General features: G+C 44.2%; 1 long non-coding RNA gene across 1 annotated transcript in view; it reads right to left on the bottom strand.

Moving 5' to 3' along the window:
• Positions 1–13,375, bottom strand: part of LOC142741544 (uncharacterized) — a 57,461-nt gene extending 44,086 nt beyond the window's left edge. The window contains exon 1 of the long non-coding RNA XR_012881182.1: positions 13,281–13,375. This is a non-coding gene — a long non-coding RNA (uncharacterized LOC142741544). The remainder of the gene's footprint in view (positions 1–13,280) is intronic.
• Between the last annotated feature and the right edge of the window lie 1,104 nt (positions 13,376–14,479).

Raw genomic sequence — 14,479 nt, 5'->3', positions numbered from 1 at the left:
AGAACGCCACACAGTCCCCCTGTAGATAACGCCATACAGTCCCCCCTGTAGATAACGCCATGCAGCCCTGCCCCTGTAGATAACGCCATACAACCCCCTGTAGAAAACGCCATACAGCCCTCCCCTGTAGATAATGGCATACAGCCCTCCCCCTGTAGATAACGCCATACAGTCCCCCCTGTAGATAACGCCATACAGTCCCCCCTGTAGATAATGGCATACAGCCCTCCCCCTGTAGATCACGCCATACAGTCCCCGCTGTAGATAACGCCATACAGTCCCCCCTGTAGATAACACCATACAGCCCTCCCCCTGTAGATAATGGCATACAGCCCTCCCCCTGTACATAACGCCATACAGTCCCCCCTGTAGATAACGCCATACAGTCCCCCCTGTAGATAACGCCATACAGTCCCCTTCTGTAGATAACGCCATACAGTCCCCCTCTGTAGATAACGCCATACAGTCCCCCTCTGTAGATAACGCCATACAGTCCCCCTCTGTAGATATCTACAAAGGGGGCTGTATGGCGTTATCTACAGGGGGGCTGTATGGCGTTATCTGCAGTGGGGGCTGTAAAAAAGGCACTATCTACAAGGGGGGGGGGTTGTGTGACTGCCAGGGGAGGGGGGCCCCAGTCAAAAGTTTACTATGGGGCCCAGTCTTTCCTAGTTACGCCCCTGATAAAGACAAGTCCAGAGCAGGCAAAGAAATGCAGCTCCCCTGCACAAGATGGACAAGGCTGTGAAAACGACAACAAAAATACTATAGATCAATGGTAAAAAAGAGAGATAGATGCATAAACTCTTGGGTTAGAGAACAAAGATTATAATCTTAGGCCACAACAGCCAACGATAGTAGAATCTATTTTCAATAAACGGAAACCCAATATTATGTTATCACAAAACAAAGCCCAACCACAAACTGAGAGCTTGGAGGAGCTTGCGTCATATGAAATGATGTAACTTATAAAATGTAGTATACACAAAAAATATACAAAAACAATTAAATAGGCAATCCGGGATTTAGAAAGGATCTTTTTTTGAGAAAGTGTTACATCTGTATAAAGGCTGCGTCTAGTATTGCAGTTCAGCAGTTCATTGACATCAGATTACAGTATCTGCAGATTCCATTAAAAATGTTGGGATCCACTGACAAACTGCTAATGTCTAAAAAGACCTGTCTGTTTTAGTAAATACTTACATCTCCAATAAAATAACAACGTAGAACTTTGTCTTGCAACTCTGCTCCTCTGTCATTCCTCTTGGATATGTATGAGATAATTAATAACTCGGTGATACCATTCCCCTTGTGAATGAGATATGTCCCTGCACACTTTGACACAGACCAATCAGTGCTGACATTGTGTGTTGGAACACACTCGGGAAACACCAAGTTTTTAATTTATATATAAATTTCAGAGTGGAACAGCAGAGGAATGGTACAACAGAGGTTTCTAAGAAAATATACCCCAGCATTGTTATTTTATATGGAATACAAGCAATCACTTTAAGACCGGATTCACACGAGCGTGTTCAGTCCGTGATATACGGTCCGCAGGTCGGCCGCATTTCCCGGACCGAACACAGTACAGGGAGCCGGGCTCCTAGCATCATAGTTATCTATGACGCTAGGAATCCCTGCCTCTCTACGGAACTACTGTCCCGTACTGAAAACATGTTTTCAGTATGGGACAGTTTACCCGCAGCGAAGCAACGACTCCTAGCGTCATAGATAACTATGACAATAAGAGCCCAGCTCCCTGCAGTGTGCTCAGTCCAGGAAATACTGCCGACACACGGACTGTATATCCCGAACTGAACACGCTTGTGTGAATCCGGCCTAACAGACATATCAGGAGAACTTACAATTGGTCCTCATTAAGAGGAGTAGCCACATAAACAAGAGAGAGAAGGGGATTATGCATTTCTATTAAGCCTTTGTGACTCTGTGACATTAGCTAGATAGTTGGTAAGAATTGCTTTTGTAACTTAAAGGGAAGGTGTCATTAATTTTTATTTTTTTTATCATATTGCTTGTAGTATGATAAAAAAATAAAATTTATTTATTTGTGTTTGTGTGTTCTACTTTTTACTTTTTTTTATTTTTACTTCTCTATGGGGGCTGCCATTTTTTTTAACGACACATACAGAGATGGAATACGGCACATACATCCCAATAGAGAATGTGAACGGGAGCCGTTCCATTCACTGCAGCATACACTGTCTGTGTGGGAACGGTGCATGCGCCGCTCCCACACAGACCAATACGAAGCTCGTTAGCAGAGTGAAATTCTGCGCCATTTTCATGTGGAACAGAAGCTGCTGCCGGACAGTCAGATCACGACATCCGGCCGCGGCTTCCGGCCATATGTTCAATGAAGCGAAGGCGCAAGGAATAGGAGCAGAGGCGGCAGCGGCGGCAGGAGCAGGTAAGTTATGTTTGTGTATGTGATGTGTGTATTATGTTCGTGTATGTTAGTCTTATACTGTCTGCTGAGCACTGTATCTAATCCTCCTACACTGTGCATTCGCTCAGAAAATGGCGGCACAGATTCAACCCCCTCCTTCTCCTGGCACTAGCCAGAATAAGGGAGGGGGGATTGTGTGAGGACACTAGAGCGAGTGTGTCTACCCCAAATTTGCAGCATAAAGCAATGAGGTTGCTTTACCACATTGACCATGCTGCAATTTTGAAAAAAGCCCCACCGTGTATATTAAATTTTTTTATTAAACAATAAACACTGAGTAATTGAGATAAGTATATCTCAGTGTTTGTATAGATATTCACCGGAATCAGCATTTAACCTGGGCACAACAATAGTACGAGCCCCAAGAACACACCAGGGTCCGTGATCAAACATCGGAGTCTCCTAGTGCTGGGTCCACTACAATGCTACTGTCCCCTATGCAACAATCCCACATACAAAAACGACCCTACGCATTTCAAATACTCATCCTCAGGGGTCTGTATCTTGGTCACTCTGGCCTAATTACCAGCGATAAATATTCAGCAGCAGGTATTCTGCTGTGCATCACGGAAGGATGCTCGCGTCGATGTCAGCGGCATACTTCATTTCGGGCACTGGAGTTGCTATAAGCACCAGACTCCACCCCTCGTACTTGGCGGTGCTGTCCAAACTAACCAATCGCAGCGCCCCCTGAATTCGTGACGCCTGTCCATGTGACTCCCGGCCGTCAGCTGACAGCCCGGAACCATCATCGACCGCATCAGAACGAACACGCAGGCGCAGTGGAAGCCACGGACACATCGCCCATGCTGCCAAGAAAGAGCAAGGTAAGAGCAGAACGATATAGAATATAGGATATATCTTGCGGGTCAGTTCCACACCGCAAGTGGACTACATTAAACCAACTCTTTAACTGTAACCACATATTGGATAGATAAGTGCGGTGTCCCTCACATTATGAAGTTTAGATTAAAAACCTGTTGCACACGACCTAGCCAGTTGGCCATATCAATCAGAGTGCACTACGCAAACACCCCCCCACCCGTCAAAACAACCATATTGACCTGGCTGCTTGAAGATGGATGATATAGTTGCATGTTAAATAAAGCATGTATAATTAGTCTGCTCGTTTAGACCCGCTGGTTGTATACATGCCAGTCTGTGGATCCACTGGGCTTCTTTGCGCAGAATTAGATTATCCCAGTCGCCTCCCCTTTTTGGAGGTCTTATAAGTTCAATTGCTTGAAACTTTAAACATTCTGCACGACCCTGGTGTTTAGCATGTACGTGTTTCGATATCGGGGTATCCCTAGCATGGACAATATCTCCAACATGCTCCCTTATCCGGCGCCGAAATTGTCGCACCGTTTTACCCACATAATTAAGGGGGCATGGACATGTGATAAGGTAAACCACCCCCGCTGTTTTGCAGTTAACAAAATCACGAATGTCGTACTCCTCTTTTGTTGCGACACTCGTAAACTTGTTTCCCTTAAGGATGAAGTCGCAGGCCTTACAGCTATCACATCTATATGTACCTGGTGTTTGTCTATCCAGCCATGTGCCCCTCGGTATAATGGGGTCAAAGCAACTATGCATGACTCTATCCCTAATGTTTTTCCCTCTACGATACGTGACTGAGGGCCATTGTGTGATCTGGTCTGCCAAATCTGTGTCAGCACTGAGAATACGCCAGTACCTTTTAAGGATTTGCATGATATCATTTTGTTTCGAATCATAAGTACCTATGAGTCTCGTAACTCGTTCTTCTTTTCGTTTTTTAGGAACAAGGAGACTCTGCCTGTCTGCGTCCCTCGCTCCCTCATAGGCCTTCCTGATTACACCCATGGGGAAACCTCTATCCTTCAATCTAATTTTGAGCTCCTGTGCCTGACTCTCAAAATCGTCCATGGAGCTGCAATTCCGGCGTACTCTCATAAATTGGCCTTTAGGAATGCCACGTTTGAGGGGATAGGGATGACAACTGTTCCATTGTAAGAAACTATTGGTTGCTGTTTCCTTCCGGTGTACTTTGGTGCGAATTGTGCCTTCCATTGTTTTTATAATTTTCAGATCTAGAAAGGACAGTTCTTGGTCACTAATTTCGCACGTGAACCTTAGCCCTAGATCATTGGTATTGAGGGCTGCTACAAAACTATTGAACTCCTCAACTGTTGAGTTCCAAAACAACAGCACGTCATCAATATATCTAATCCATATCCCAATTGACGAAGTCCATTTGGCAAATTTATCCCCAAAGACAATTGTCTCTTCCCACCAGCCAAGAAATAGATTTGCATAGGTGGGAGCAGTAGGACTCCCCATTGCAGTACCACATTGCTGGTGAAAAATCTTGTCTTCAAAGATAAATACATTTTTTTCCAGAACAAAGTGTAGTAACTGCAAAACAAACTGGTTATGGGCCACAAACTGAGTACCCCTAGATCTAAGGAAGTACTCTACCGCCTCACACCCCAGTTTGTGTGGAATGGACGAGTACAACGCCTCTACATCCAGGCTAGCCAACAATGTGTTGTGTTCCAAAGTAATACCTTCAATTTGTTTCAGAACATCCATGGTGTCACGTACATATGATGTGAGACCCAGTACAAACGGACGCAACACCTGATCTATATATGTACTCACGTTCTGGGTTAAGTTGTTAATGCCTGAAACAATAAGTCTGCCACGTAAGGGGGGATACCCTTTGTATAGTCCTTATGTAGTCTAGTCAGGTTCTTGAAAGTGGATTTAAGGGACGCACCCTGTGCTGTATACACCAGTTCACATTCAGAAAAGACGCTTTTGGCTTCACTTATCCATAAAGGCTGCCATACCCAGATGTAATGTAAAATATAATGAACTGTATGGATTAATATAAATTCACTGTATTGAATGATGTATATAATTGTGCTCCCACAATATAGAAAATTAGTAAATTCACTGAAGTGACAATTGAGTAAAATATACCTTTTATTATAGTAACTCGAAACACGTACATGCTAAACACCACGGTCGTGCAGAATGTTTAAAGTTTCAAGCAATTGAACTTATAAGACCTCCAAAAAGGGGAGGCGACTGGGATAATCTAATTCTGCGCAAAGAAGCCCAGTGGATCCACAGACTGGCATTTATACAACCAGCAGGTCTAAACGAGCAGACTAATTATACGTGCTTTATTTAACATGCAACTATATCATCCATCTTCAAGCAGCCAGGTCAATATGGTTGTTTTGACGGGTGGGGGGGTGTTTGCGTAGTGCACTCTGATTGATATGGCCAACTGGCTAGGTCGTGTGCAACAGGTTTTTAATCTAAACTTCATAATGTGAGGGACACCGCACTTATCTATCCAATATGTGGTTACAGTTAAAGAGTTGGTTTAAGGTAGTCCACTTGCGGTGTGGAACTGACCCGCAAGATATATCCTATATCGTTCTGCTCTTACCTTGCTCTTTCTTGGCAGCATGGGTGATGTGTCTGTGGCTTCCACTGCGCCTGCGTGTTCGTTCTGATGCGGTCGATGATGGTTCCGGGCTGTCAGCTGACGGCCGGGAGTCACATGGACAGGCGTCACGAATTCAGGGGGCGCTGTGATTGGTTAGTTCGGACAGCGCCGCCAAGTACGAGGGGTGGAGTCTGGTGCTTATAGCAACTCAGTGCCCGAAATGAAGTATGCCGCTGACATCGACGCGAGCATCCTTCCGTGATGCACAGCAGAATACCTGCTGCTGAATATTTATCACTGGTAATTAGGCCAGAGTGACCAAGATACAGACCCCTGAGGATGAGTATTTGAAACGCGTAGGGTCGTTTTTGTATGTGGGATTGTTGCATAGGGGACAGTAGCATTGTAGTGGACCCAGCACTAGGAGACTCCGGTGTTTGATCACGGACCCTGGTGTGTTCTTGGGGCTCGTACTATTGTTGTGCCCAGGTTAAATGCTGATTCCGGTGAATATCTATACAAACACTGAGATATACTTATCTCAATTACTCAGTGTTTATTGTTTAATACATTTTTTAATATACACGGTGGGGCTTTTTTCACAGTGGTGTGTTACCCCTGTTTTTAGCGAGTTACTATAATAAAAGGTATATTTTACTCAATTGTCACTTCAGTGAATTTACTAATTTTCTATATTGTGGGAGCACAATTATATACATCATTCAATACAGTGAATTCATGCTGCAATTTTGGAAACTGCTCCTTCTAGTGACCAGCACATGGAAATGTTATAAATTAGAATCTAATTTATAATATTTCCAGACTTGTGAAAAAATTTAAAGAATTAAAACAATGTGTAATCACTTAAATAATAATTGTTTAACTTAAAAAAACACAACAATTTCTAGCGACACATTCCCTTTAACTACTTACTGAACCTCTCTTCAAGCAGAAGAAAAGGTAAGAGCGTAACTGAACATTTTTCACCATTTAAAATGCAATAAAGTTTGCTTTCATAGAAAACAATGTATCCTCTAGAAACACTGGTAAGAATAAAAATTAAAAATTCTTTCCATATTAAACTTTAAATGCTCAAAAACTGTTGATTTAATTCTTCCATGCTGGAATTTAATTACACCAGAAACAGAATCGCTGAATGAAAGTATAATGACTTTTCTCTCCTTGGCACAATAACAATGTTCTGCTTTTGCTTAATATTCATGTAACATGTTACCACACTCCGTAATATTGCCATATTTATGTATAGACATTGTAATCCTCTTTTCTGGCTTAGGTTAATTTCAATAAAATAGTAAATCCATTTACTAATCTAAATAAGTTCATTAGGGAAGACATGGCATGAAGGAGCCACAATCCCCCAAGACTTCGGCTTCATTACATTTAAGCATTGTGCTTTTCCGGGGTAGTACATTTTCTGTATGGGTTTATCTTTTCTGCTCCAGAAGCATCTATCCTAATTCTACAGCTTCTTTATATGCAAGGCATGGATTTGTTTAGCAGTCTGCAGTCTGTGTGATCCCCAGGAAGGTTTTTGCTACCAATGCAAAACTAAACCTGTCATCAGCAGCATTAATCTTGCTATTGAAAGAAGATGAAGATTAGTGACTAAGCATAAAACTTTATAGATGCTGTGGATGAACTATAGGTTACAACATGCTGTGTCAATATCAATTAGACCAGGGGTGTAGCTAAGAAGCGGCAGACAGGGCATATGCACAGGATTCTGGGTGCAAATTAGCTACATTGCCAGGGCTGAATCTGTGCCACTGGTGAAGGAAAGCTTAGCTACAACTCTGATTAGACAGGTCATTATGATACTTGATTTGACAGGGCTAGATTTGGCATTTCTGGGGCCCCAAGCAAAGTTATATCTGGGGCCTTAATTGAAAAAAAAATATTTTTCCCCATTAGTGCTCCCTTCACAGTAATGAAACTCCATTTAGTGCTCCCTACAAAGGAATGATGCCCTGCTTATACCCCCCCCCCCCCCACAGTAGTAATGCCCTGTTTGTGCCCCTCACACATAAGTAATGACCTGTTTGTGCACCCTACACAGAAGTAATGGCCTGTTTGTGCCCCTTACACAGAATTGATGCCCTGTTTGTGCCCCTCACACAGAAGTAATTTCCTGTTTTTGCCCCTCACACAGAACTAATGGCCTGTTTGTGTCCTTCACACAGAAGTGATGCCATGCTTGTGCACCCCCCATAGAATACCCCTAGCAGTCATGCCCCCATGTCCTCTAACATATTAAAAGTATTACTCACCCAGCCTCATTTCAGCAGCTTATTCTTAAAGAGGCTCTGTCACCAGATTTTGCAACCCCTATCTGCTATTGCAGCAGATAGGCGCTGCAATGTAGATTACAGTAACGTTTTTATTTTTAAAAAACGAGCATTTTTGGCCAAGTTATGACCATTTTTGTATTTATGCAAATGAGGCTTGCAAAAGTCCAACTGGGCGTGTATTATGTGCGTACATAGGGGCGTTTTTAATACTTTTACTAGCTGGGCGCTCTGACGAGAAGTATCATCCACTTCTCTTCAGAACGCCCAGCTTCTGGCAGTGCAGATCTGTGACGTCACTCACAGGTCCTGCATCATGTCGGACACATCGGCACCAGAGGCTTCAGTTGATTCTGCAGCAGCATCGGCGTTAGCAGGTAAGTCGATGTAGCTACTTACCTGCAAACGCAGATGCTGCTGCAGAATCAACTGTAGCCTCTGGTGCCGATGTGTCCTCGCTCGTCTGACACGATGCAGGACCTGTGAGTGATGTCACAGCGTGATCAGGCAGAAGCTGGGCGTTCTGAAGAGAAGTGGATGATACTTCTCATGAGAAAGCCCAGCTAGTAAAAGTATTAAAAACGCCCCGATGTACGCACATAATACACGCCCACTTGGACTTTTACTTTTAAACACACCCACTTGGACTTTTGCAAGCCTCATTTGCATAACTACAAAAATGGTCATAACTTGGCCAAAAATGCTCGTTTTTTTTTAAATAAAAACGTTACTGTAATCTACATTGCAGCGCCTATCTGCTGCAATAGCAGATAGGGGTTGCAAAATCTGGTGACAGAGCCTCTTTAAGGCCTCTTTCGGCCTGTGCAGTTGGCGGCTTGGCATTCTGCACCAAAGTCAGTAGATAAATAGTGGAGCAGGGGGCCAACAGTTCACTGCTCCAACATTGTATTCAATTGTATCTGCTCCTGAGGATGCAGATACAATTAACCCCTTAACGACGAGTGATGGATATATCCATCAGAAGCAGGAGTTAGTTCCCGCATATAGATGGATATATCCATCACTCTGATGTCGTCGGTACTGCCATTGTACCCACCAGTTATACACAGCCAGGCTCCTGCCGCAATCAAAGAGTACTCCGATTCCGGCAGTTTAATCCCTTAGATGCCACTGTCAATAGCGACCGTGGTATCTAATGTGTTTACTATACCTAAATGGAGGACACCAAACAGTTCCCTAGAGAGTTCATAGTAGATGGCCCATCACAATGATGTGCGGGCTCTATCGAGAACCGAGCCTCAGGCCCAAAATAAGCATGGCGGTGACGGTGGACACGCTGAATATACAGCAAAACCTATAACTAGGAGTCTGACACACGAAAGATGGGTTAAAAAATGAAAGTTTATTAAATCAATTAAAATAAACACATATATAAAATTGATAGAGATGAGAACCACAAGAAAAAATGGACAACCAGAACACATGTCACAAAAAGTAATAACAGGAGATGGAGATATATCCCAATGAGCTATGCATAATGTGCAAATGTCTCTTACCCATGACAAGGTACAAGTGACTGGCGTCCACACCGACGCGCGTGGACGAAGGCGCATGGACGAAGGCTCCAGGCTTTCGTGTGTCAGACTCCTAGTTATAGGTTTTGTTATCTAATGTGTTTGACAGAGGGAGATCCCTCTGTCACCCCATCGGCACACCCGTGACGAGATCGTGGGGCGCTGATGGGTTTCCATGGCAGTCGGGGGCCTAACAAAGGCCCCCAGGTCTGCCTTCAGCAACTGCTTAGGCATGGCCTAATAGATTGCCTGTCAGTTTTACACTGACAGGCAATAATGCTTTGGTATACTAAGTGTCACGATCACAGGGTATGTGGACCCACTAGGCCGCTCCGCCGTAGCGGAGAGGCAGCTGACCAGGTCTCAGTCTATACAAAAGTCTATGGCAGTTCATAACACTCGGGTACCTTAACTAGTCCAGACAGTGGCTACGGCTTCAGCACGGATGGAGGTCGGTGCAGCAGGTTGGCGGGCAGTACAAGATGTGGCAGAAGACACTGGACGTGGCAGAAGGCACTGGACCATGGGCGTAACTAGGAAAGACTGGGCCCCATAGCAAACTTTTGACTGGGGCCCCCCCTCCCCAGGGTGTCACACAACCCCCCCTTGTAGATAGTGCCTTTTTTACAGCCCCCCTGTAGATAACGCCATACAGCCCCCTCTGTAGATAGCGCCATAACTCCCCCTGTAGAGAACGCCATACAGCCCCCCCCCCCTGTAGATAAGGCCAAACAGCCCCCTTTGTAGATATCTACAGAGGGGGCTGTATGGCGTTATCTACAAAGGGGGCTGTATGGAGTTATCTACAGGGGGCTGTATGGCGTTATCTGCAGGGGGCTGTATGGCATTCTCTACAGTGGGGACTCTGTATGGCGTTATCTACAGAGGGGGCTGTATGGCATTATCTACAGAGGGGGCTGTATGGCGTTATCTGCAGGGGGTATGTATGGCGTTATCTACAGAGGGGGGGCTGTATGGCGTTCCCTACAGGGGGTATGTATGGCGTTATCTACAGGGGGGATGTATGGAGTTCTCTACAGGGGGCTGTATGGCGTTCTCTACAGGGGGGGCTGTATGGCGTTATCTACAGAGGGGGCTGTATGGCGCTAACGCCATACAGCGCCCCCTGTAGAGAACGCCATACAGCCCCCCTGTAGAGAACGCATACAGCCCCCCCTGTAGGGAACGCCATACAGCCCCCCCTGTAGGGAACACCATACAGCCCCCCCCCCTCTGTAGGTAACGCTATGCAGCCCCCCTGTAGGGAACGCCATACACCGTCCCCCCTCCCAAAAAAAATGCGCCCTACAGTGTGTCCTACAAAAGACATGTATCCCCTATCCACAGGAGAGGGGATACATGTGTGATCGCTGGCAGCGATAGGGAGAACGGGGGACTAAAAGTCCCCCGAAGTTCTCCATGACTAACCTCTGACTTCCGGCGTCTGCGCAGCTCAATAAAAATTTAAGGAGCGCTGGTCACGCATGCGCACAAGCGCGACCGGCACTCCATTCATTTCTACGGAGCTGCCGACACAGACCCCGGAAGTCCGAGGTTTGTGATGGAGAACTTCAGGGGACTTTCAGTCCCCCGTTCTCCCTATCAATTCCAGCGATCACACATGTATCCTCTATCCTGTGGATAGGGGATACATGTCTTTTGTTTAATGGCAGAGTGGGGAGATAACTCCCTGCTCTGCCGTAGTCGTGTTCAGTGGCGTCACGCTGTAGCAGCCATAGCGGCTGCTAGCGGAGCCTCCGGCCATGGATCTGTAAATTTTTATTTCTTAGGCAAAGAAGGATGGGTTAGACAAATGACACAAAAATATATTTTATAGAAATATAGCATATAAATATGTTATACTAGCTTTTATACCCAGCGTTGCTCGGGAGGTTGACTTACGGCATGGATAGAGTAAAAACTCACTATTTAAATACCTCTCAGTATGAATTTAATTGCTACCTCTCGATATGAATTTAATTGCTAGAGAGTGTAAATAATGTTATTGAAAGCATAAAAGAAATGAAATGAAGCAATATATTAATTACAGATTTATATAGTGTTGATTTAGGACTGCAATGTTTCTTGTCTTTTGATCCGGTGCCAAGATGTAGAGATTCTTTCCAGTGCCGACTCTGGAACAAGCAACATATAGTTGCCCATGGGAAAACAGGGACTTTGAAGGTGTATTCCTGCTACTTTCAGGGATTGACCTTGAGCCTTGTTAGTTGTCATTGCGAAGGCTAGGCGTACTGGGAACTGTTGCCGCTTGAACTCGAAAGGAACATCATTTGGAGCGAGGGAAATGCGAGGAATAAAGACAACTTCCCCCTTGGCACATCCTATTAGTATGGTGGCCTCGATGACGTGATCCATTTTAAGCCAATAAAAAATCAGGCTTTAAACAAACAAACTTTCGAAAATATATATGTAGATAGAGAGCTGCTGACAACAGTGGCCCTCCCTCCGTACAAACGGATGATCTGCGCAGAATCTAAAAACCCACTGTTTTCAGTGGGCTCTGTGTAAGGCTAGTGCTACAATGGCCATAGATTACTATGTGATCCCAGTATCGTGCTAGCTGCGTCGCTGTAATGAAAGTGAATGTGGCCGTGTTGCGACCTGCAGGTAACCGTGACATTACAGGCGCAAGTAGTCATCTCGCGTCAGCCTACGGGACGCAACATTCACTTTCCCTAATGTGATGCAGCCAGTGTGACACGGCGATCTTTGGTCATGTGACCTGTTTCCCTGCCAAAGTCACTGTGTAACTCCAGCCTTATACTAAATTTTAATTCAAAATGATTATCTGCTGGTTCTCCTGGTGACAACAGCTTATCATTTATAGGGGTTTTCTCATCATGATCACTTATCACCTATCAACCAGAATGCCCTATGTAAATAGCGGTACTGAGCACGCTCGGCCACCGGTCTATTCACTTTCTATGGGGCTGCCGGTGATATCAATGCCAGAGAATGTGTTTCCTCAGCAGCGGGTCAGCATAGGCCTGAATCTGGAGTGGCACAGTGAAGAGAAGCAAAAAAATGGGCCATTGAGCTTTATTTCTAGTAGCGGTAGGGATGGGCAGCATTGGACCCCTACAATCAGTATAGTGATACTACCTCCTCCCTACAGCGAGAGGAAATCCCTCTAACTGGGCCATTCATTTATTTCCTCACTCTAATATTACATGCGTCTACATGGAAACTTCTGTGTGACTAAGCATGCCCTAGACTCATAAAGCAGAGTGGTCCTGGTAGATATAGGTCCTCATAGCTGGCACAATGGCCAACAAGTCTGTGACAACTACTTTCTCCACAGTAGAATACAAAGCCGCCTGTCTATAGCTACGAGATGGTAATAGATCGTTGTGTATATAGTGAAGCTACACAGTCCCCTATACACCTGACACAGACGTCACTTGTGAGTGTCACACTATTGACAAACTCTGGCAGCAGTACACTGGGCCTGACACACCAGCATTAGTAGCTGTGAAGATCAGAAGCAGCCATTTCCTCACCATCTTCTTGCTCTCGGTTCCCCAGGTTAGTCGGTAGAGACATGATTCCTCATCCGGCAGGGCCCACCGCCAGGAAATAACAACGGTCAGGTCTTCAGTCTGGGAACAGTAGAAGCTGGATCCTAGGGAGCTAAAGGACCTTTGGTGATGTCAATGTCATGTGATCAGTCACATGAGGGGAGGAGCCAGGCTCTGTGATCATGTGAAATGTCAACACGTGATCCATTTTAAACCAATGAATATGTATTCCCAACAAAGACGTGTATTGGATATATAAATTAAAGCACATACTGTATGTCAGAAGGTTGAACCTAAGATGGGACTTGATACATGTTTATTGAAATAGACAGATATACCACGGCATTTCTTTACTCAATGACAAAAATACAGTAAGTTTATTAATAACACATTCTGAGCTTTCTGGTTCATGAAAACCAGAAGAACAATATAAGACTGCCAAACATTAGCCTGTGGTTTGATTCCGGGTCCTGAGCTTTCTGGTTCATGAATTGAATGCCAGAAGTACAATTAAGACGGACACTTAATTAGAAAAAAAGGAGTATGGAAATTCCCATGGCTCAGCCACATTGTGTACAGACAACACTTAGTGTGAACATTTTTGTACTGTCTGTAATTTTTTGCATTCTTCAATAAAGAATACTTCATTTTAAACCATAGAGTGTTGGATCATCTTTTAAGCATTGGTTAATCCTTAGTTGCTGTGTACCCAATGCTCCAATGCAGAGGATATCTATTGGTGTGTGCTGTCCTCTCCACAGTGACACTTTACGTAGTTTTTCTAAAGTATTGTAATATTTCCCCAAAGATAACATTACTTTAACTTTGTAATTATCTGCTCAGTGCAATGTTACCGATAGTACCTGGTACTAACACAAGGTTTGTGGTACGGACTTGTTGAAGTATACAGTACTGTACATCATTTGCTTAATGGATCTGTAGGATAAAATACATTTGTATTGCGGGAAAGTCTAGTATAAATGTGGTGAATCATTTTTCATTTTAATGGCAGATTTCATTTTATTGATTTATTTAGTTATTAAATAATTCAAATAAAAAATATTTAACTTCAAACATTGATAGTTCACATAAACCCTAAAAATGATCTACATAAATGAATGTGATGATGTATTTAACAGGCTATCAAAAACGCCAAACCTATTAAAGAGCAGGAAAAGATT

Source organism: Rhinoderma darwinii, chromosome 2, assembly GCF_050947455.1.
Source record: "Rhinoderma darwinii isolate aRhiDar2 chromosome 2, aRhiDar2.hap1, whole genome shotgun sequence".
Classification (NCBI taxonomy): Eukaryota; Metazoa; Chordata; class Amphibia; order Anura; family Rhinodermatidae; genus Rhinoderma; species Rhinoderma darwinii.
The sequence above is the reverse complement of the archived record's forward strand: the minus strand, read 5'-3'. Positions and strand labels throughout refer to the sequence as shown.